General features: G+C 36.9%; 1 pseudogene; it reads right to left on the bottom strand.

Annotated features, from left to right (window-relative positions):
• Positions 1-6,393: 6,393 nt before the first annotated feature.
• LOC129523216 (malate dehydrogenase, mitochondrial-like) lies at positions 6,394-14,137 on the bottom strand (annotated as a pseudogene).
• Between the last annotated feature and the right edge of the window lie 10,824 nt (positions 14,138-24,961).

The following is a 24,961-nucleotide window of genomic DNA, read 5'->3' as shown; positions in this document are numbered from 1 at the left end:
TCTAGCTTTGATACCAGAGTTATATTGGCCTTATAAAATGAGTTTAGGAGTATTTCTTCCTCTTCAATTTTTGGTAGAGTTTGAGAAGAATTGGCATTAATTCTTCTTTAAATATTTGGTAGAATTCTGGGATGCCTGAGTGGCTCAGCAATTGAGCATCTGCCTTCTGCCCAGGGCGTGATCCTGAAGTCCTGGAATCAAGACCCACAACGGGCTTCCTGCATGGAGCCTGCTTTTCTCTCTGCCTATGTCTCTGCCTCTCTCTCTCTGTGTCTCTCATGAATAAATAAATAAAATCTTTAAAAAAAAAGAATTCAATCATGAGTCTATTTGGCTCTGTTTCTTTGTTGGGAACTTTTTTTTTTTTTTTTTTTTAGCTTTTTGATTACTGATTCAAATATCCTTACTCTTATTGGCTTGTTCAGATTTTCTATTTCTCTGGTTCAGTCTTGATAGGTTACATGTTTCTAAGCATTTATTTATTCTAAGTTGTACAATTTGTTAGCACATATTTGTTCATAGTAATATGATCCTTTGTATTTCTACAGTATCATTGGTAATGTCTCCTTTTTTACTTACAATTTTATTTGAGTATATTCTCTTTTTTCTTGATCAATCTAGCTAAATGTGTGCCAATTATATTTGTATTGTCAACAAACTAACTCCGTTTCATAGATCTTTTCTGTTATTTTTCTTTTATCTATCACATGTATTTCTGCTCTGATTTTTAATTTCTCTCCTTTAGCTAACTTAGGACATAGTTTGTTCTTTTCTATTTCCTTGAGCTATAAATTAGCTCATTTGAGATCTTTCTTTTTTTGTAATGTAAGCATTATTATTTTTTTTTATTTATTTATGATAGTCACAGAGAGAGAGAGAGGCAGAGACACAGGCAGAGGGAGAAGCAGGCTCCATGCACCGGGAGCCCGACGTGGGACTTGATCCCGGGTCTCCAGGATCGCGCCCTGGGCCAAAGGCAGGTGCCAAACCACTGCGCCACCCAGGGATCCCTAATGTAAGCATTATTGATATAAATGATACCTTTATTGATATAAAGCTTTCCTCTTGGAATTGCTTTTTACATCCATAAATTTTGGTATGTTTTGTTTCCATTTTTCTCTGTTTCAAGATTTCTTTAAAATTTCCCTTTTGTTTTCCTGTTTGACTCACTGGTTGTTCAGGAATATGTTGTATAATTTTCACATATTAGTGAATTTCCTAGTTTCCTCCTATTACTGATATCTGGTTTCATATCACTATGGTGAGAAAAGGTATATGGTACAATAATTTTTAATTTTGCTGAAACATGTTTTTTGACCTAATGTATTACTTATACTAGAAAATTGTCCATGTGTAATTGAGAAGGATGTGTATTTTGGAGCCATTGAATGGAATATTCTATGAATTTCTGTTGGGTCCTTTTGGTCCCAATGAGGCCAACATATCTTAGTTGATTTTCTGTTTGTACTACCTGTCCATTGTTGAAAGTAGGATACTGAAGTCCCATACTACTAAAGTTTCCAATACTATTATTTATTGTTTTTTTTTTATTTTCCTTTCAGATCTGCTAGTATTTACTTAATATATTTAGGTGCTACATGTTGGGTGCAGGTATATTTACAACTGTTATATCCTCTTTATAAAATGATCCTTTTATTATTATAAAAAAAACTTTGTCTCTTGTTATATAGTTTTTACTTAAACTCTATTTTGTCTGATAAAAGAGTAGCTATCTCTGTTTTCTTTTGTTTTCCACTTGTATAGAATATATTTTTCTATCCCTTTATTTTGAGCCTATATGTGTCTTGAAGCTGAAGTGTATCTCTTACAGATAGCATAGAGTTCGTTCCATTCAGCCACTCTGTGCTGCTTTTCTTTTTTTTAAAGATTTTATATATCTATTTATTTTAGAGGGGGGAGGAACAGAGAGGCAGGAAGGTAGAGAATCTTGAAGAGACTATGCACTGAGCCCAGGGCCCACAGCAGGACTCAATCCCACAATACCATGACACTGGAATCATGACCTGAGCCAAAATCAAGAGTCAGATCCTTGGGATCTGACTTCGGCTCAGGGAGTAATCCTGGGGTCCTGGTATCAAGTCCCATATAGGGCTCCCCACAGGGAACCTGCTTCTCCCTCTGCCTATATCTCTGCCTCTCTCTGTGTCTCTCATGAATAAATACATAAAATCTTTTTTTTTTTTTTTTAAGAATTAGATCCTTAACTGACTGAGCCACCCAGGAGCCACACATCCTGTGCTTTTTGATTGAATAATTTAATCTATTTATATTGAAAGTAACTATTAATAGATACAGACTTACTATTGCCATCTTGCTAATTGTTTTATGGCTGTTATGTAGTTCTTTTTTTTTCCTTTTTCTTCTTCTTTTGCTGATGATTTTCCATAATTGTATGATATACTTTGATTTCCTTCTCTTTAACTTGAGTTCTCAGTGGCACCTCCCAGCCCAGCAGCTAAATATCAGTGCAGATGGCAGTAGTCACCAGTCAGTGGTGGTATGCACACATTTAACTACAGGGGCTAGCTACAGTTGCATCTGTAATGCCAGGGTGTGGTTGCACACACATATGTAGTGGTGAGGACCAGGACAACCAGCAAATGTTGAAGCCAATTGTGGACATATTGGCAGCTGTGGGGTTCTTGGCTGTTGGCATGTACTACCATGCCTGTTGGTTCTCCAGCAGTGGTGATTGATTTTGGGAGATAGTCCAAGTATATGTTGGAGAGGGCAGCTGCAGGTAAGCCTGATAGAAGATAAGCTACTGACAAGAAATAAGGCCAGTTCCAGGTCTACTAACAGCAATGAAGCCCTAGCAGTGTGCATTCCTGTGGTTGCACATCTCCCCACAATTGGGTACATGGTATGAGGCCAGTGACAGGAGTAGAGCCAAGGGAGTGCAGATCGACAGCCGGGGGGACTAGTTGCAGGTGAGCCTAGTAGTATAAGCCAGTAACAAGAGATTGGGCTAATCTGGCCCATAAGCAACTTTTGTGGCTTTGTCTACTGGTGTGCGCTTCTGTGCAGGATCTTGCTGTAGGTACGCAGGAGGCAATGCAGGCAAATGTCATGCATCAGACCAATAATGTGCAAGAGCATAGATAGAAGGCTTAGCCCCAAGTGACAGCTGTGGTGGTCTAGGCTGGAATCTTGCACCTGTACAGTGTCAGGGGCCTGGGCTGGCTGCTGGTGCTAATTCCAAGAGTGAAGGGGTGGAAGAGTAGAGAGAAACTCAGGTGGTTCATGTCAGGGAAGCTAATACCTGTTGGGTGAAAGCTGAAAAAATCTATAGGAAGTTCACAGCAGCTGTGCTGCTGTTGAATCCTTCATTGGCAAAATCTACTGGGGTCATCTGCAGAACAGGTCATTGAGAACTGCAGTCACTCCCTGTGATGGCTGACTAATACAAGTTACCTTGGGCTATCTCTATGTCTCAGCTTTGACAGTCTCTGGGTGGGGGGAAATTAAACCAGGTCCTTCTTGTGCAGTGCCCTGAAAGGCTGGAGAAGCTGGTTGTTCCCCCTGTTCTACCTTTCTCAGTGAGGGAAACTTTCCAGTAAGAAGTTCCCTCTTGGTGCTTATCAGTGCCAGCATGGGGAACTGGATGGTACAGAAAAAAAAAAAAAAAGCTGTCCTTTCTTCCCTTTATGCATGGTTATTCTCATGTGTTAGTTTGTTTTCCTATTGTATTGCTAAAGTTTCTTGAGTGGACTCCAGAGCTCACCTAGAGCTGTTTTGTTCATGATCTTGAGGGATAGAGGCTAGGATTTCCTACTCTGCCATCTTGCTGACATCGTTCCATGGGGGAAAAATGTTTTTATAAAGAAAATAAAAGCTTCTATCAACATAAGAACATATAAAATTCCACTATTAACTTTTGATAAAATATTTGTACTAGTTGAAGATTAAGTTCTAAAAAATAGCCAAAAGGAAATTTTAAGCACATAATTTTTAATTATGTTAAACATATAAAAACCTACTTAGATGACTTTTTAATGGGTCTCTAAATTTTTTTCATAGAAAATGTCTAAATAATTACGTTAAGGATAACTAGGGAGCTATCCATTGACAATGTAGATTGAAAAATATGTCAATATGTTAAAGAAATAATGCCTAATATTTTGCCTATTTTTTGTTTTTGTTCTTTTATAGTTTTAAATTTTATTGACGAAATTAAGAATTTTATAGGAAGGATAAGGATTCCAATCCACAAAATAAATTAGAATTTTCATTTTTATAAATATAAATGGCTATTTAAATAATTAAAATTCAACTGGTTGTTTGTAAATCAGATACACAAACTTGTCAGTACATCATTCGTAACTTCCAATCAGATATTGGGGACTTAAATTTATGTAAATGAATTTTCAGTCTGTTAAATAGAAAATACTTATAATACCGAATTACTGAAGACCTCTGAAAAAAATCATGCTAGTAACATTAGGAAGAAGATGGGCTTTAGAATAAATAGAATAGGGCTCAAATATGAGCTCTGTCTTATACATCTAGTGTGATCTCAAAGACATGACTTTATCTAATCATAGTTTTCTCATTCAAATTTTGAAGAGATTAAATAAATTAATCCATATAAAGTCCCCAGCACATTCCCGGAGATAAGTATTCATTTCCTCCTCCTCTCCTTTTCTTAGGTTTTACTAAGTGATTTCCTAAATGTGTTCTGAAAGAGAACTTGAATAAAGTCCAAAGCAAGCCATTAGAGTAACCAATGAATTCCTTAACTGAGCTTATTGTACATATGTGCATTTGTGTATGCATTGTATATGTTTATAGAATATTTTGTCTAAAATATTTTTATATTTTCATCAGATGAAAACCTCCACTGTTATATACTAACTCACTATATTTATTATGAGTAACTGGCACCCATAATGATGTCTATTGGAGAAATGTTAGAAATTCTCATCCCTTGAAGGAAATGCAACTATATATGGGATTTCTTACTTATTACATCACCAAGATGGCAGACAAAAAGATCTCAGCTTCTGTCCCTTCAAAAAAGAACAACGTTTCCATGATCAAGAATAGCTCTGGGAGAGCTCTTAGAGTCCTCTTAAGAATTCCTTACTTATTCTCTTTCCTGGTACTAAATTGGAGAGGGGAAATAACATGGTTTACAACACCACTTATTAGGACTGCAAAATTGTACATACAAGAAAAATGATAATTATAAGATTTTATCTGCCATTCATCCTCACCCTCTTGTGACTTTGCCTCTGGCTTATGCTTCCCTATGGCTTTAATGCACTGTCCAGCAACCATATTTCCTGCTTATTAAAATGTTTTTCTCTCTTTACTATAAAGTCCATGTTAGTTCTCCTGTAAAAAAAAAAGAGCTGGTTTCCTTCTAAAAGAACTATCTTCAAGTTTATTCCTATAGGACATTTTGCATATGCACTGTCACTGTGTTGCAACTTGCATACCATTAGTTGGAAAAATATGTTTCCCTAGACAATCTCCTCAAGGATGGACAATTTCTTTCTGCAGTGCTAAACGGGGACTAGTACCTAAGCAGTACTAGATATAGTTTTGTCGAATGAACGAATACATGAGTGAAAATTGGATATAGAATTGAACACCATTTCACACTTAATGAAAATCTCCAACCTGTCTATCTGTAAGGGATTACATAGAATAAAGTTTTGACTAATCTGCAAGCATTTTATTAAAATTCTGATTCTATTATTGATTCACTTCCCAACCTATAAACATAGATCACTTTGATAAAATTTAGTTTTGAAAAACGTCTCTGACCATTAAGAGAGTGCAAAGCTGAATTAAAAACATCACTGAGAGCTTCCTAGTATATTGTTACTTTTAAAGTAAGTTAAGCAGATTATACTTTAGAGAAAGATTTTTTTTCCATGGCTGTCTTATCTCCTATGCTTTATTTTCTGTTTCACACAGTAGCAATGGCAACTATTCAAATATTCTGTAATAATGTTCTTGAGTTGCTGAGTTCATTTCTTTTTGTGATCTATGAGCAGCACAGGTTATGTGAGCACAGAAATATCTAGAAATCACTCCTGACCAGAGAAGAGAGCTGCTATACATCACAGTACCTGTTTTGATATATTCAAATACTTAATTCATTTGATAGGCTGGAAAATAGAACCATGGGGGAAAAAAAGACAAGAGAATAAGAAAAAGACAAGAACACTTGAGGAATAATCACTTAGAATTTGAAGTTATGATTCTTTCTTTCTTTTTTTTTTAAGAAAATGGAAGCCTGCTTTATTGATGCACACATTGACGGACTTTCGATTGGAAGGGGCGGTGACGTTAACATGACACTGGTGGTTAAGGCAACGGAAACATGAGGGCAGGAGATGGCTTTGCAGGGACACGATGCCTTCATAAGTTAGGGAAGCGGACTGCTAGCTGGCTGCCCTTCCATTTCATGTTCTTCACAAACTCCTCTCCCTTTTTGATGGAGGCCTTCAGCTCGGGGATGGCTTCTGCTATCATCTTCTCTTCAAAAGGGGAGATCTTGCCAATGCCTAGATTCTTCTTGATGCCCTTTTTCCCCAGCAGTAATGGTGTGGAGAAATAGGCACAGTCGGCTTCCTGGGATTTAACAAAGGAACATTCGACAACTCCTTCCTTCCCATTCATTGCACCCGCAAGGGAGAAGACAAACCGAGCTCCAGCGTATGCCATGGACAGGGTGGCAGAGCCTGCTCCAGCTTTGGCCTTCACCACCTCCGTGCCGGCCTCCGGGATCCGCCCAGTGACGGCTGTCAGCGGGTCCTGGGGAAGGTCCGCCTCGGGAGCGCACTGAGGGATCAGGGGGATGACGGTCTTCCCGGCATCACCGCCAATGACAGGAACATTGACTCGCGTGGGATCCAAACCCTTTAGTTCTGCAATGAAAGTGTTGGCCCTGACAATGTCCAGGGTCGTCACCCCGAAGATTTTATTGGGGTCGTAAGCTCCGTGTTTCTTGAAAACCTCCGTTGCAATTGGGATGGTGGAGTTGACCGGATTTGAAATGACGCAGATCACGGCCTCGGGGCCATGCTGGGCGCAGGCCGCAGTCAGGGTGGCCACAATTGAGGCATTGGTGTTGAACAGGTCATCCCGTGTCATGCCTGGTGTCTTGGGACTCCAGCTGGAGTAACCACCACATCGCAGCCTTTGAGGCAACCCGGCGGCTGCTCAGGTCCGACGTGGCCTTTCACGGTGGCTCTGGTCTCGATGTGGCTCAGATCTGCGGCCACTCCGGGTCTATGAGCAATATCGCAGAGGGTCAGGCGGCTCACTAGGGGCTGTTCTTGAGAAGCAGCGCAAGGGGCTGCCCAATTCCTCCGGAAGCCCCAAGCACAGCTGCTTTAGCATGTGCTGGGCCGAGGTGCTGAAGCTGCGGCGGAGAGCGGCGGAGAGCGGCGGAGAGCGGCGCCGGCGGGGCGGGCGAGGGCGGAGAGCACGGTTGGTTGGAGCCTGCAGGGAGCCGAAGAGCAGGCGCAGGAGCCGGCGGCGGGCAGGTGACACCAACGACCTCCACCTGAAGTTATGACTCTTAAACATACATGAGAAAAAAATACTTTTGGGAAGAGTGAATAATCTTTGGATTTTTTCAATTTTTCCAAATCCCATATGAATTATTTTTTTTTACTGTCCTTAGTTTACTTGCATTTTTGCTTTTACTTTGTATGACAAGTGAAATAGCATTATATGATATACCAGACCAACTGAATATCCATTAGATAATTCCTAAATTGTATTTCCTTCCCCTTAAGTTCTTTGAGGTTCTAGCCTCTATTTTATTCAGTCTTGTGCTTCCAACCCTTAATCCCCAAGTACATGGCACTTTGCTTAACATATAGAAAATCCTCAACATCAAAATAACCAAATAATTAACACGTACACACATACATTTGTGTATATGTATGTGTGTGTGCTTGTACACACAGAGTATACATAAATAAACAGATCTTCATAATGGTTTTTGGTAACTAAAACAAATTTTACACAGTGACTTAGAAAACAGATACCCAAAAATACAGATGAATGTGTATGTATGCACACACTATATATATATATATATATATATATATATATATATATATATATATATATATAAACTTATTTTGCTCACATTATATATAAACTTATTTTGCATGATGTTATGTTGATGGGCATAATAGAGCACCTGAGCATATTGACTTTTTAAAGCTGAAGGAGTTTGAGCGATAGCAGGTCCAGGAAGGATTTTCTGATCCTTCCCTGAAGTATAAGACTCCTATGTGAAAGGGACCCTCTGTATACTCAGAGGAAAGGAGCTTCCTTATTTTCAAAGGTTGAAGGATGTCAAGAAGAATCGGAATGAGCAAGCCTTGCCAAGTTAACCTTAGTTACTACTCTTAGCTCATATCTCTTATGGTCCTACCAGTTTTCCATGACTCTCCACTCTCTAACAAACCTAATATTAAAACACACTCAGAATTAGCCATTTCTTTTTAGGTCTTCATTTCCTTATGAAGGCTCCATGTCATGTAAAACATATTAAATACATTTGCATGCTTTTCTCCTATTAATCTATCTTAGTTATAGAGACCCAACTGAGAACCAAAGATGGGTAGAAAAATATATTTTTTCTCTATGATGTCTTTTAGTAGTTGAAACGAACTTAATATAATGGCTTTTAGAAATGGGTGTTCATTATTATCCTTCCATCTTAACTTCTATTTAGTCTATCTCCCTAACTTCTCTAGAGGAAGGGGCTTGATCTCTTTACCTTTTGTATAAAAATAGCTTTAGTCATACATGCAACCTAATCCTCAAAACCTGTCTTTCTTATAAAACACATTGTCTTATCTTACAAAACAAAACCAGGTGTACTTAGACATTATGTAAATCATGTAATTGCTAATGAAGCTCACTGAATGGTATCTTCCATTTCCTTCTTATTTGGTTAGTTCTCTAATTTAGGACCTAAACTGAACTGTAAATTGACCAAATTCTTGCTAATGGAAAAATTCAGTAACACAGAATTTTAAAAGATATTTCAATATTTTTAAAGTATCAAATACACAGAGAAATGAGTCCCAATATGTGGAAAATCATAACAAAATTATTTTTTTCCTGATTTTGAAGAAAGTACTATGTAAGATTCCCTGACTGGTGAGGGAAAAAAAAATCTGTTCAACCAGCCAGCCTCAGTTTCTCTATTCCTGAAAGGAGGGTTGATTGGCCTTTCTGAAGTGTTTTGAGACTTAATTAGTTTATACTTGAAAAGCACTTTCAATGTGAAAGGTCTCATTTAAATGCAAAGTACTATTAATCAGTGAATGCCAGATTCAGCAATTTTCTTTTACTTTATAAACTTAGCAACTATTTAAACAAAATACTAAATTACCTGTCCTGTTTTTTTTTTTTAATTTATTTAGAAATATCTTTTGTGCACATTTGCAGGCCACTTTTAAAATGTTTGCAACAAACTATTCTTTTCTCTCTTTTTTTCTATAAATAGTGCAACCTAAAAGTTCATGAAAACATTTTTTATAAGAGTGTTTTTCTCTTGTTTCTTTTATTTCCCAATCCGTGTTATTCACAGCATTGTCGTAATACAACTGATGACATTAATAAAGTGATGAATTAAATTGTGACCCTTTCAATTGTCACTTCATTACTAATAGATTTGCAGAAGGAATGCATTATTTGTAAACATATTTTATAAAATATTAACTGTTATAATTCAGTGTAAATTCTCAAGATATATATAGATCCTACTTTCAATTCCGGGGAAAATATGAAGATCATGCTTTTGGCTCCACCATGGAGCTGAGACAAGTAACTGCAAGCTTTAGAATTGATGTCTTAAATATAAATCCAATAAAAAAGGATGGCCTGCTTTATAATTTTTTCTCCCAAATACATATGTAGTGCAATATTTATAACACTCTAATAGGCAGGGATAACAGGCATGTATCCCTTCAAAATTCAAGCTATTTGGAAATTAGTCTTTAGATTTTTGTTTCAAAAGCAAACATGGGAGAACAAGAGGGATGGCTTGAAAGAATAATACAGAGCTACTTCCATGTTTTAAAATCAGATTTTCTAAAAAGTTGTTTGGAAAGCACATTTCTATAAACTTCTATTTATAAAAAACATCATTTAATTTTCAAAGAATTATTCTGTACTTAGTTTCTTGCATATGCCTCACAAGGGGCATATGAGGGATCCCTGGGTGGCGCAGCGGTTTGGCGCCTGCCTTTGGCCCAGGGCACGATCCTGGAGTCCCGGGATCGAATCCCACGTCAGGCTCCCGGTGCATAGAGCCTGCTTTTCCCTCTGCCTGTGTCTCTGCCTCTCTCTCTCTCTCTCTGTGACTATCATAAATAAATAAAAAAAAAATTAAAAAAAAAACAAAACAAGGGGCATATGAAATTTCATACCATTAATCTAAACGGTGTTAGTAAACTATGCAAAGCAACCTTATTTTTAAATTCAACTTATATAAAAATAAATAATATTTTGACTATCACTGCAAAGTTAACAAAATGAATAATTCTATGACTTGGCAAAATAAAAATTTACTATTAACTTTTTAACTAGATTGAGTTTTCTTACATTTATCCATCATTTATTATATTATTATGAGCACTTAAATGTTAAAGATTAAAGATGAAAAGACATGACTTCTTGATTTTACAAACTGATCTTAATTCTCAATTATGAATGGCTTTTTTTTAGATGGCTAAATTTTCTATTTGCTACTATAAAAGTAACTTTAAAACAAATCGACCTACTTTATAATGAGTAAACTGCAGTGTCTCACCCCCGCCACCCCACATTTTATTGAAGAATGATTCACAAGGAAAGATTGTATATATTTAAGGTACACAATGTGAAATTTTTATATATACATACGCTGTGAGAAAATTACCATAATCAAGTTAATTAAACATCCATCACCTCATGTAGTTCTTTGTGTGCGTGTGTCTATATGTTGAGAACATTTGAGATGTACTCTCAGTGAATTTCAAGTATCTTATTATTAATTATAATCACCATGATGTACAGTAGGTCTTCAAAACTTTTTCATCTCATAATTAAAGCTTATACCCTCAATTCCAACTTACTAATTCATAATTACTTCTTATGATGGTTGAAAAGTACTATTTTGGTTAGCATCATATATGCTTAATGGTTAACTTCATATGTATTTAGGTACTATTTAACTTTAAAAATTGGATAATTTAGTCATCAAGTTATTTTTATATTACTCAAATATATGACCCAGAGGTGAGAAAAATAGTTGCTTATTTGATTTATTTTTTACTCTTTATTCTGAATTCTGACATCACATATAGTCCCTTAGTTATTTGTCTTTAGAGACATCAAGGAAAGAAACAGATGCCTACATCTTACAAGACTCAAGAAAAATGGTAATTAAGATATAATGACATCCCTTAGGCTTCTAATAACAACAATAACAATAATAATAAGTTAAATCTTCTCTAATATCATAGAGGCCCAAATTAGGATTTAGTCAACCATGGAGACTCTTCATTTTTTTGAGTTCAAAAATCTGAATGACTTTCCTTTCACAAGCTGCTTCTGCTATAAGTCCTTCCTTAATTAAAAATACAAAATAAACTCAGTTATACAGTTCTTGCCTTTTCTCTCAATCTATTGCATTTTCAACTGATCACCTACCTCATACTCAATTCTAGTTCCACATATTTCTCATATCTGCCGCCTCACTTCCTCTTGCATCACTCCTAACTTAGTTCATACTTTACTGTGTTTTCTTTGTGGCCCTTCCCTCTGTGGTTTATAGGTCATCCTCCACTGTCCACCTATAAGTGCACATGTTTACCCCAATGGACCCACTAATAAATCAATAAGATCATATAATTCCTCCACTTGAAATTGTTCCATGTCTTCCTAAGTGTTCCTGACACTGATAAAGAAATGTTTACCTTTTTCTTAAATGCTATGACATGGCCAAATATATGCATTAACATCATGCCAGCTTCCTCTTGAAAGTCGGTTGCCTCATCCCAGAAGATAAATGCTCCATAATTTGTATATGCTGCTACTAATTATTTGTCTAGATTATTATATCTTCGTGTGCATACACCCTATTCAGACTTCCTATGAAGAAAAGAATAGTGGCTTATTTATCTAGTTATCTAGCTGGTAGTCGAATCGTACCTCTTGTGCTCCGTGACTTTGAGCAAAATATGTAACATCTGCCTCATCAGCAAACAAGAATTTGACTAAAATTAAATGGATGAATGCATGTAAAATCTTAGTATAGTGCCTGGCACAGGAGCATGCATTATTAAAATGACTGTAAGTTGATATTATTGATGTTATTATGATTCGTATTTTTCTGCATCTTTCAGTATGTAACCTATAAGAGACACTCAATAAATATTGTTGAATTTAAATGACAGAAACAAGGAGGCTTAATTATTCATCAAAGTCAGCAATGATCACCAACATTATCATCATCATTATCACCTCAAGCCTTCAATATGTACAAAATATGTTAGCTAAATAAATAACAAGATGCATTGTTTACATCTATAGTACTCGTAATCAATATGAATATTGTTTCCATATAGCTCCAGTTAATAAGTAATTCAGTACTGTAAATTTGCATAATAACAATGTGTTATGAGACAAGGGCAGAATTGTAAATATTTTTTAGGTTACGGTTACAACAAATGTGTCTTAATATTTCATAGGCAGTGCCAATTTTAAAAATGTAAGCATACCCATTATGCCAACAACTTCAGAAACAACACAAGACATAGAGGGCTTTGACAGTATTGAGAACTCAGTTACTAACTTGCTGGGTGGCAAGATAGGTGTTTATAGGATAACTTTAATATATTTTGTAAATCTGAAATAATTCATATAAAAAAGAGACATAAAAATTCTATATATCTTGTAAACCACGACTTCCAGACTGCCCTTTCCATTCTGAATCAGCACAGAATTCCAATTGGGAATCAGAAACTATGATGTCAGTGATTTTATCACTTAGCATATTTAATTCAACTGGACTTAATTGATTTTATAGAATTTTGATTCAACATTTATCTTCATGAATTGTTTCTGAAACTACAAAAAAATTGGTAAATATGACCTAGTGTGTGCTTTTATTTTTCCTTAATAAACACCTAAAATCTTATTTAGTATGTGCTGAACAAATGATAGCCAAAGTGTGTTAATGATTGACTATAAAACTTCCATATAATTCTGTTAATAAACTTATTAATTGAGAGTATAATACTACTGAAAGAAATTTAAAAAAGCTTTTCTTTCTAATTTTAGGTTGTATGTATTTATTTAGCCAGGAAAAGAGAGATATCTGAAGACTTGCTTGTTCACTTTTACTTTTTTTTTTAATACATGCTTTATGAAATTCTGGTCCTGGTACTGTATCACTCCCTCTGAAAACTACTTGTCCATCAAGCCATACTCTAAAAATAAAACGCAAAAGAACTCCCTACTTTGACAGTAGGAATTTAACTTCTGATTCCAAGTAGTGATTTTAGTCAGGAATGATTTTTGTTCGTTTGTTTGTTTAATCCATTTTCTGCCTACACTGCTAAGGTCTTTCTCTCTAAAGATGAAATTGATTGAATTGCAGTGTGTAACTTGTATACTGTGGGACCAAAGCTGAAGAATGAGGCAGAGACATGTTTACTCATCTCCTCTCCCTCCATATACCCAGTTGTTAACCAAATCTTGACTCCTCCTTTACATGTCCATTATCCATTCCTTCTGTCTCATTCCCACCACTAGCATTTTACCCCAGGGTCTCATCATCTTAAAACTGAATTATTCAATGGCTTCCTGATTGTATTCTTATTTTTTATTTTTACAAGGCAATCCATACTCCATATGCCTGCAAAAGATTTCTCCAAAATGTATCATTTTATGTCTCAGTTCCTTCTCAGAAGCTTTAGATGACTCAATGTTGCCTCCGTGCAGGATAGCAGAGAGCTTCCAGAACTGCCAGCTCCAGTCCACAGTCCTGGAGTGCCCTGTGGAAACTAATTGTGAGACTGGTTTCCAAAATTACCTGGCAAGAGGGCAGTGACTGATCAGTGATGTCTGCAATGGGAGTAGACATGGACACTTGCAGCAAATACAGAGTAGATTTAGGAATAGTGGGCTACAGAGGAGTTTGAGTTAAGGAGATAGTGGAGATTTTGGTATAATTTGTGGGTGCGTGTCGTGGTATTTTCTATGGTGTGGTTGGTGTATGTTGTTGATGATGGTAGATAGCTTTGGGTGTGTTCATAGATGTGTTGCTATGTGGGTGTGATAGGGGGTACTTCCTCACGGGTTTATGGTAGTTGCTGGTATCGTTCGGGGGACGGGTTTTCTGAATGAGCATAATGAGGTTAAGTTAGGGCAGTGGGTATATATCATATGGATAGATAGTGGCCTTTAAAGGCACGGAGTGGTATGACGGAAAATCTGTGCATTGGCGGGCAAAATATAATGATGTGTGGGCTGGTGGATCAGCTGTCTAGGGATGGTTGTTAACACGATGTAGCCCCGTTGGATGGACGGGGAGTTGAAATAGAAAGATGTATAATGTGTGCAACATTATTTCCCTCCACCATGTGGACATTGTAGAGATAAGGTGGGCTCATTATCTGTGGGTGTGTGAAAGGGGTAGTGAGGGTTTTGATTTTGTTGGATGAGGGAGTGTGGTTAGTGCGGGTGAGCGGGGTGGGGTATTCTTGGGGATAGGTGGCGTGTTGGGGCAACTGGTCGTGGGAGCTGTTATTTTATCGGTATTTTGGTTACGATTTAAGGTTGGGAGGGAGGGATGTAAGTTGGTAAGTGAATGGATCGTAGGGATGTGGGTGTTGATGAGCTGGCAGTGAGATTGAGAGGGACCAGGGGTTGATTGGTCTTGGTCGTGGGGGTGGGCCAGTGGCGTGATGGGTGCGTGGACAGGTCATATTCCTGGTTATCACTTCTCCTTCAAGTCTACCTAGTTATCATCTTCTCAATGAGGTCTTGACCATCCACTCTATTTCTGAATGCAGTGACCCAATGCTCATCTTCTCATTCCTTGCACATTTTTTCCTTTACTGTACTAGTAACTTTCTATTATATTATGTAGATTACTATATATCATTTAAATTATTTTCTCTTCTCTATGCTAGACTGTACAATCTATGACAGAGAACATTGTTCTGTTTACTGCTGTATCCACATTGCCTAAAAGATGGGCTTACCCATAATAAGCTCATGAATTGTAACAAAAGTGAATAAAAGAATATTTTAGTTGAAATAGACATCCTTAGCTATTTAGATAAAAAGATTATTTATTAATCTCCCACAGTATATATAAGGATCTTGATTGATCTTTAGAGACCTTTAGGAGTAGAGTATGATTTATAAATAGGCTTTTACCTTTATACAGAGTATTTTGGAATTAATGTGTAGCTATACGAGGAAAACTGAGGCTGAAGACATAGTCAATAAATAATAATAACTATAATAATAAATTATTGCCGTATACAAGTACGTCTTTTTGTTAGCAATTGTTTGGAATTTTTGCTTTTGAAGAAATAGTAAAATCTAAAATAGTAAATCTAAAATCTAAGTTTTTGAAGAAATAGTAAAATCTAAAATAGTAAAATCTAAAATTTTTGCTTTTGAAGAAATAGTAAAATCTAAAATCTGTTCCAAAAATATTCACACAAGAACTCATGGTTCTCTGGTCTGATTTGATATCCTCTGTTACAGTGAGGAAGGTATGTGAAGGTGAACATAATCTCATCTATACTGCACTTTGCATGTGAGCAAGGCAAGGGGAAAGGTAAAAAGCTCTTGTCCCTTTTATATCTATAAAATGCCTTTTTCTGGAAAAATCTTTGGATGTGTGATTGTTATTCATGGAAACTGTCAGTTTTCTTAAGTCCATCCTGTAACATGATAGGTGAGTGACAGAGAGTGGGCCATTATCCTGACAAGGTAGAGAGCTTACCTAGCAAAAAGTCAAGTTAAAAGGAAACCTAAAATAAGAGAATATTGTTGTTTTTATTTGATGTTACACATACTGTGAATCTGAACGGTATGATTTTATTTTAATCATTAAAACTGTCCTTCCTGGCTCACCTTCTGCCAGATAATCCAAATGAATATTGGGGAAAAGGCCAATCATTCAACTACTGATTTAATGGTAATATATGAGGTTTTATATTATAGACTTAATATTAAGGAGATTTTATTTCAATGTTTTGGCATTAAAAGCAGTCATTATAGCTGTTGAATATATTGTTTTTATTCCTCCCCAAGTAATCTTTTCTATAAAGTATGTTATCCACCTTAATTAAACAGGGACCATAAAAAGACCTTAAGTCATTTTTAGAAAATGTCTTCAAAGTGGTTTTATAATATCACTTAATATATGCTTGTAATCTGAAGAAAATACCATAGCTATTGTAGAATATAACAGATGAATCCAGAGCAAATGATTCTACACATTCTGAGTTGAGAATATATCATAATTAAAAGCAGATCTAGACAATGCATCTTGCAAACAGGAGATCTAACAAGGAATGTTACAGGAAACTACATTAGTAAGGTGTAGGGGAAGGAGGATTGGGCAGAAGGCAAAGTTAGGATCTGATAAAGTTGCAACAGAGATTTCAAGTGATCCAGTGATCCAGTGAGCAGTTCTAGAACTGTTAGTATTCTTCTGAGTTGTTCTCATTGAGGCAAAGGAGTCACACCTTTGTATTCTTTCAACATTTAACCACTAGTTGTAGGTTACCTCCCAGGGTGGTGGCATTGTAGTTGATGGAGCATAGCCTTAAAGAAGACAGCCTCCTTTGGCCAAGGGCAGTTCCCAGAGAGGGACTTAGCTGCATGCCTCCAGCCGTGACATTCCTGACAACAGGGGAAATGAAAGTCTCAGTTCAAAGTGGGATCTGGGAGGCACACCAAGGCATCTACTGCAGTCTACCTATTGCTGCCAACAGTGAGTTCATCCATCTGCAAACAACTTGCCCGGCATTTTGGTTGGTACTTCTTCCAGGAGAAACTTAGAAGAAGAAAGTTAGGGGATCCCTGGGTGGCTCAGAGGTTTAGCGCCTGCCTTCGGCATGATACTGGAATCCCCGGATCAAGTTCCAAGTCAGGCTCCCTGCATGGAGTCTGCTTCTCCTTCTGCTTGTGTCTCTGTCTCTCTGTCTCTCTTTCTATCTCTCACGTGAATAAATAAAATCTTTAAAAAAAAATAGAGGAGGAAAGTTAGTGGGACCCCAATGTGCTGCTGATAGTGTTAAGGCCGCAACTTGGCACTTGTCAGCTCCCTCCTTTACTACCTCTGTGGGACTTCCCTCACCCTTGGCTAGCACCCCTGCTCATCTAAGTTGCTAGTTTGGGGAGTTACATGGACTGCATCCTTAAGAGGCCTGGATCCCTGGTCACAATGTACTTTTCAGGCTGTGATTTGTGCCCTTGTCCATTCTTTGTCATGATTGGTCAGAGGAGTATAAAGAATTATTAGGGAGATGCCTGACTGGCTCAGCGGTTGACCATCTGCCTTCGGCTCAGGGCGTGATCCCGAGGTCCTGGAATCGAGTCCTGCCTTGGGCTCCCCAAAGGGAGCCTGCTTCTGTCTCTGCCTATGTCTCTGCCTCTCTCTGTGTCTCTCACGAATGAATAAATAAAATCTTTAAAAAAAAAAGAATTATCAGGGTATGAAAAATATTTTCCCTGCTTCTGATAATCAGGGTCAATTACTTAAAAGATAGTTAACACTTTCCTCGACTTCTGGTTTCTAGCCTAAGAAGTACAATATTGTTGGATAGCAGCACGAGCTTAAAGTTTAATGGAATTTCATGCATGTTCTGGAGGAAATGTTTCCATCTGAGAACCAGGACTTCTAGAGTGCAGAGACTGGAAATGCAGGGATAAAGAATCACAAGTTCCTCAAATGAGTCACTCTTGCTTTTCCCACTTGTTTTCTAGACTCATGCACTCTATTTTAATTTGTATCCAACACTCACAGTGGGTATATCATCTCCAAGATGGTATCTGTCAAATTTCTCTCTAAAAGTTGTTCTAATGCTCTCCTGGGCCAGTAGCTTCTAGATAGCTAGATATCAGGCTCTGTGGGTCCCATGGTCATGTGGCCTTTGCTACTCTCCTGTTTAAAGTGAATCTCTAGGACCTACAGGATATTATATAGGATAATATGTTGATTGACCAACTATCTAGTGTGGCTACTCTGTAAGCCCTCTGATAGTAGTGCTGGTTGAGGTGTTAGGGCAAGAAAGGCAAACCCATACGTGCATCGATTACAGTCAAAATGAACTGCTGTTCCTCCCGGGGTAGATGGAATCCAATGTAACTAACTTATTTCTAAGTCCTTGTTGCTGGTAGCTTAGACATTTGGTAGTGACAGTAGGAAACTCAGGATCACTGGAAGGAAACTCAGGCATTTACAGTCATGCATAGACTCCATACTTCCCATCATAGCTACTCCATTAATAAGCATATTATGTCAGTTCTGGGATAACTCAAGAGAGCCTCTGGGTGACATTGGCTGTCAGGTCTTTGATATACTTGTGCCACTTCTATAATGGATGCTTTCTGATGGGTGTTGATATGCTACACAAATATATTCACAATTTGTTCCCACTGTTATCTGTCCATTCATGTCTCTTCTCCAGAGCACCTTGTCCCCATGTTCTAATGTTTTTCTGTCTGGGTCCCTATCAGCCAAGACATTTTCCACTGATGTTGAGTTTGTATACACACACACACACACACACACACACACACACACACACACATATATATATCTTCTTATTTCAGACTACTCTTCTTCCTACATAAAGTAGATGACCAGTTTTCCTGCATGCTTATATTTATTGATAGTATTTCTCCTCATTGCTGAATTCTAGAATTGCCCCTGGGTTGTGGATTAGTAGCCCAATTTTAGCTTCTACATTCATAACAAAATTAATCATTTAAAAACCAATCTTGAACTTTTCCATATCCATCAGATAGCTGTGGCCTAGGTATGATGTAATAAAAGGTGCTATTGCAACAGTGGTGGAAAGCATGGATGTCTTGATCATTTGTTCATGGAGTTTACTTGTGTCCTTGACCCTGCATTTATGTGTGTCCAATATCAGATGTAGAACTTACATGCTATGAAGGATTGCTGCTGAAGTCACCTACCCCTGTGATTTGATAGACTGGACAAACTCCAGCTTACCTTAGGAAGCTCTGGCAATATGGCCACTTACTGTCTTGCGCTCAAGCATTGTCTCTACCAAGACCAACTAGCCACCAAAATTTTTTTCAAGAGGAATATGATTTTCTGCTTCAGATTGCATGGCTGTGATCTAGAAGTCTAGGGGCTATGTTGTGATTCTCCTGTCAGGGTTTGTCATAAATACAGTCATCATTTTTCCCACTAGGGATACTCCCTATACTATAGCATACACCAGATTATGTGGCCTGAATGTTAAAGCTGCTTGTACACTGGCCAGACCTGCTGCAGAACCTGTTCCTTTTCTGGTTCCCACTCAAAACCAGCAACTTTCTTGTCAATCAGTAATAGTTGGACCAATATTCTTAAGTGAGATATACTATCTGTAGAATCCAGTAAGACCTACAAGACAGTGTGCTTCCTTTTTAGACTAAAAGATGTGAGATCGGGATCCCTGGGTGGCGCAGCGGTTTAGCGCCACCTTCAGCCCAGGGCGCGATCCTGGAGACCCGGGATCAAATCCCACGTCGGGCTCCCGGTGCATGGAGCCTGCTTCTCCCTCTGCCTGTGTCTCTGCCTCTCTCTCTCTCTCTGTGACTATCATAAATAAATAAAAATTTAAAAAAAAAAATAAAAGATGTGAGATCTAATAATCCATTCCTTACTCTGAGGGTGTGAGATACAATAATTAGCTCCTGACCCTTACATTCCCAGAAAATCAAATCCCTAAAGATATTGCTAATATGCTGGACTCTTGAACTTCCATAAGTTTTTTTTTCTCCCACCTTCTGAAAGCACATATGTTTTATAATGTCTTCAAAAAGCTAATCACTTGCTCACTCATGTCAATTAGCATGAAGTTACTGGTACAACTATAGTCAAGTGGACCAGGAGAATGTACTGAGGGAATCTAGATGGGGCACTTTGCTTTGGACTATATTATCACAGAATATGGGAGACAATACAGCCCTGAAAGAGCATAAATGCATACCAGTCTGCTTCTTTTGTGAATGTGAACTTCTGCCTCATTTTTCTTGATGAGGATGGAACAGTGAATTCACCAGATTAATGGGCACATATTATGTACCCAAGGGCATATTTGCCTACCCTAGAAAAATTCCTGTGATATATTAATGAAAATAAGATAATTAATTTCCTCTCAAATGACATTAAAAGATACTGAACATGTTATCACATAAATTACACGGACAGTTTGTATGATTTTTACTAAATGGAGTATCATCAAATATGGAAAATGTTGTCAGCTGAGAAAGGGATGGGACTGATACTGGTGGATACAAGGTGTACAACCAGGATCGATATACAAGGAAATGAATTTTATTTCAATACAAGGAACAATTTTGTAGCTGAGATGAGTAGTTGGGAGGTAAATCATTCCTTGATATTACAAGTCTTTTAATAAAGGTTTGACAACCTCTCTGACCATGTAGTTGTGGTGCAAGTTGCAGAGTGATATTTAGGGTAAGTGACTTTCAAGGATACTTCCAACACTGAGATTATTGAATTCTAATATATTCTCTACAGGTTGAAAATGTTCAGATATCCATTCATGTATATGTTTATTCATTCCAATAGTATGTATTGAGCACTTCCAGAATGTTAAGGATGAGATATTTTATTGGCTTTCTTTCCCTGGATGACTGTGGTAGAAAAGTATTCCACATTTGGGAAATGTATCATATTTTCAAGCACCAATAAGACTTTTTTAACCGTTTCGATGTTCATATGTGGACATATTGGCAGTCAGGCATACATACAAATTAATATTTAAATATATATTTCAATTTCTTGACATGAGATAAAAGGATTATTTTATATAATTTTCTTAAAGTTTAGATACCAGTGAAAAACTATTTAATGAAATTGATAGTGAAAAGAGCAATAGACAAATCCAGTCTTTGAATTCTTGAAAGTATTTCCCAATGAGTCCCAGAAAAAAACTAGTTCTTAAAACCTACATTAGCAGTAAGATAAATATATTTGGTACATTGATGAGTCCTATTTAATATAATGTACAAAGTTTTTCTACTGATACTACTTTTGAAATTTTCATTAAGAAATGGGAAAACATTTGCAAGCATACCTCATCATATTATAAAAAGAATATATTATTTTTAAAAAGATATGATCAAGGAGTTTAAATTTGATAAAGTTATTTTACAAAAGGTTGAAATCAATCAAATAATGTCAGCAAAATACTCATGCTTTTGTTTTAATAGGGTGAGCTCAGATGTTAAAATCGAACAGATGTCTATTCAGTTCCAGATCTGTCATGTTAGCTAACCAACTTTTTTTTTTCACTTCAATTTTTTTTATTTTGTTTATTTTTTACATATTTTTAATTGGAGTTCAATTTGCCAACATATAGCATAACACCCAGTGCTCATCCCATCAAGTGCCCCCCTCAGTGCCCGTCACCCAGTCACTCCCACCCCCCACCCACCTCCCAGCTAACCAACTTTTTGTAAATTCCCTTTCTTTCTGTTCTTTGGTTACCTTGTCTTTAAAATGGGGAGAATTCTAACTAAAGTAGAGATGATATATAGGTTTTGTAAAAACTGAATTAGATTTAAAAAATGTAAAATATGCTGAACAATGTGCCTGGCACATAAAGAAGCACTTACCAAGCAGGATTTTTTTAAAAAATATTTTATTTATTTATTCATAAGAGACACACAGAGAGAGGCAGAGACAGAGGCAAAGAGAGAAGCAGGCTCCCCTGAGGGAGCCCTGATGCAGACTCGATCCCAGGACCTCAGGACCACGACCTGAGCCAAAGGCAGATGCTCAACCACTGAGCCACTCAGGTGCCCCACCAAACAGGATTATTGATAGCAAAACTAAGCCTACATTATTAGTAGTAATACTAATTTATTATTTTTTCTGAAACTTTAATTATTAACTACTTAGTAGTGTATATACTTAGTGCACTAGAAAGTTTTTTGTATTGATCAAGATACTGTGGCGTGTAGCTCAAAGTAAATGTTGCCTACAGATTTGATTTGAAAGGATCCTTTTCTTCTGTCTTGAGGGATAGACTGACTATTGGATTAAATACAATTCCCACTGCAATTTACTATGAAAGAGAAACATCATGATAAGGAATTTAAAAGGTCTCTTATCTGCATGCTTATTTTGATTCTATTCTGCCTATATAAATTAAACTTTATATTAGGGGAACTCTAACATCTCATAGAACATTGTCAGTTTTGGTCATCACAGTAACTCTTGAAATAGGTACAATATTCCAATTCCAGTTTTGTAAGAAGATGCTCAGTATCCTTAAATGTCTTTCCAGGTCATTTGAGATGGTGAGTAATGAAAGTGGGGTTTGAACACAGACTTTCCTCATCCTCTTTGCTCTTTTTACTACCACCAAGATATCTCTTAGGGCTTCTCAAAAGGGGATCTCAAAAGATATATTTACTTGTCTGGAGGCAAAACCACAGATTCCAACCAGTGTAAATTACAAATAATCTAGGGTATTAGAATTGTTGATGCAATTTTTAAGCACATTAGACATGATTAACATGAGCCCACTTTTACTTTGAGGGTTCTCTTCTTTCTTTTTCTGAGATAGATGATAGATAATTGACAGAATCAGAACTGAAATGTTCAAGACAGAATGACAAAAGGAATAGGAAAAAAGTGAAAAGTAGCTACTGGTAGAATTTGATAGTCATATACCATCATGACTTCATAAAAGATATAAAGGTGTTAAGATGCACTACGTATTCATTTGCATTTGTCACCAGTTAGTGCCTTTCTTTTAAGATTTTATTTATTTATTCATGAGAGATACACACAGAGAAAGAGAAAGAGAGAGAGGCAGAGACACAGGCAGAGGGAGAGAAGCAGGCTCCATGCAGGGAGCCTGACATGGGACTTGATCCCGGGTCTCCAGGCTGCGCTAAACTGCTGAGCCACCCGGGCAGCCCAGGGCCTTTCTTTTTCTTTCTTCTTTCTTTCTTTCTTTCTTTCTTTCTTTCTTTCTTTCTTTCTTTCTTTCTTTCTTTCTTCTTTCTTTCTTTCTTTCTTTCTTTCTTTTTTTTTCTCTTTCTTTCTTTCTTTCTTTCTTTTTCTTTCTTTCTTCTTTCTTTCTTTCTTTCTTTCTTTCTTTCTTTCTTTCTTTCTTTTCTTTTTCTTTCTCCTTTTCTTTCTTCTCTCCTCACCAATACTTTAATATGTCTGTCCATGTGCAATAATAGCTGTCTTTTATTAATAAAATGCATTTAAGGGCATTAGGAGATATTTTTTGCTGCATAGTCATGCTGATGGAAATTATGTGTGTGTATGTGTGAGCGAGAGAGAGACAGAGAGACAGAAAGGGAGAGACAGACAGACAGAGAGAGATTGAGTATCTGGTTAAATTAGATCCTCAAGGACTTCCAGAGGATGGGGGAGGGGGCGGGGAGGCAGAAATGCATGCATGAGACCTGAAATCTTCCAAGACTTGAATTTGTTTGGATGATTGGAAATTGGTCCAAAACAGTCTCTGGAAGAGTAATTTCTTGATAAAATTTGCTGAGCACATTAATGAGTACCTAACTCTCAACCTTCAAGTTGATTAGACAGGATGAGAAGACAGGATGGCTAACCCATGACTTTTACTCTTTTTTTTTTTGATTTTGTCATTAAAAGTTACAGGCTTATGTGCGATGGGTTTAAAATCATTGTGTCTTAGTTTCACGGTAAGGAAGAAAATAACTTAAATTTCCATAAACTAGTGATGTTTAGAATCTTTTCATTTTCTTTTGATAATTGCTTTCAGAGATAAATGCACTTGTATCACGCAAAATTAAATACATTCCTTGCTTTGGTCATTAAATGCTTAACATAAGTATGCTAATTAAAACTTTATTATCAGATTTTCTGTAGAGATCATCCTTTCTTTTATCTAGACTGTTACTTTTTGGCTGCACTTGATGCTATCTGCCTACTTCCTAATGGGATAAGGAAATTTTACAATTACTAAATCCAGTGGTGATTTTTTTTTCAACTTCATCTTATTTGACTTATCAACTTTGATAGATTTGATCACTTCCTTCTCTTTGAGACTGTCTCTTCATTTGACTCTTGTGGTTTTCCACAAACCTCACCGACTACTACCTCTCAAGGTCTTTTGCTTGTTTCTCTTCATCTCCCCAAGCTTTAATTGTTGGAGCACCTTTTATTGTTCTATTATCTGTTTGCACTCAGTCTCTTGATAATCTTATAACATTTATGGCTTTAAGTGCTCTAAGGACTTCCAGAGTTATATCCTCAACTTTAATTCCATAGTTCTCTACCCCATCAACTCCAAAATCTTATATCCAAACACTTATTCAACATTTCTGTAATTAGCTATGCCATTTCAGTAAGTCCAATCAAACACCTGATCTCTCTCAAGCCTGTTTCTCCTAATGTCTTCCTATCTCAGTAAAAGATAATTCCAGCCTTACAGGAGTATAGAACAAAACCTGGAGTATCTTGGGCTCTCTCTTTCTCTCACACCCCATATTGGTTCCTACAACTATTCAGTGTAGTTTTATAGTGAGAATTTTTCAAGTCTTTTCTTCATTTCCACTGCTATCACCCTGATAGGGACACCATTTCCTTTGGATTAACACAACTTCTTTCCTGTCTATCCTGTAATCTATTTTCAACTCAGCAGCCAGGATGATCTTGTTAAAAAGTAAGTCA

Source organism: Nyctereutes procyonoides, unplaced genomic scaffold (genome assembly GCF_905146905.1).
Source record: "Nyctereutes procyonoides isolate TBG_1078 unplaced genomic scaffold, NYPRO_anot_genome, whole genome shotgun sequence".
In the NCBI taxonomy this organism is placed as follows: Eukaryota; Metazoa; Chordata; class Mammalia; order Carnivora; family Canidae; genus Nyctereutes; species Nyctereutes procyonoides.
This window is presented reverse-complemented; position numbering and strand designations above follow the sequence as displayed.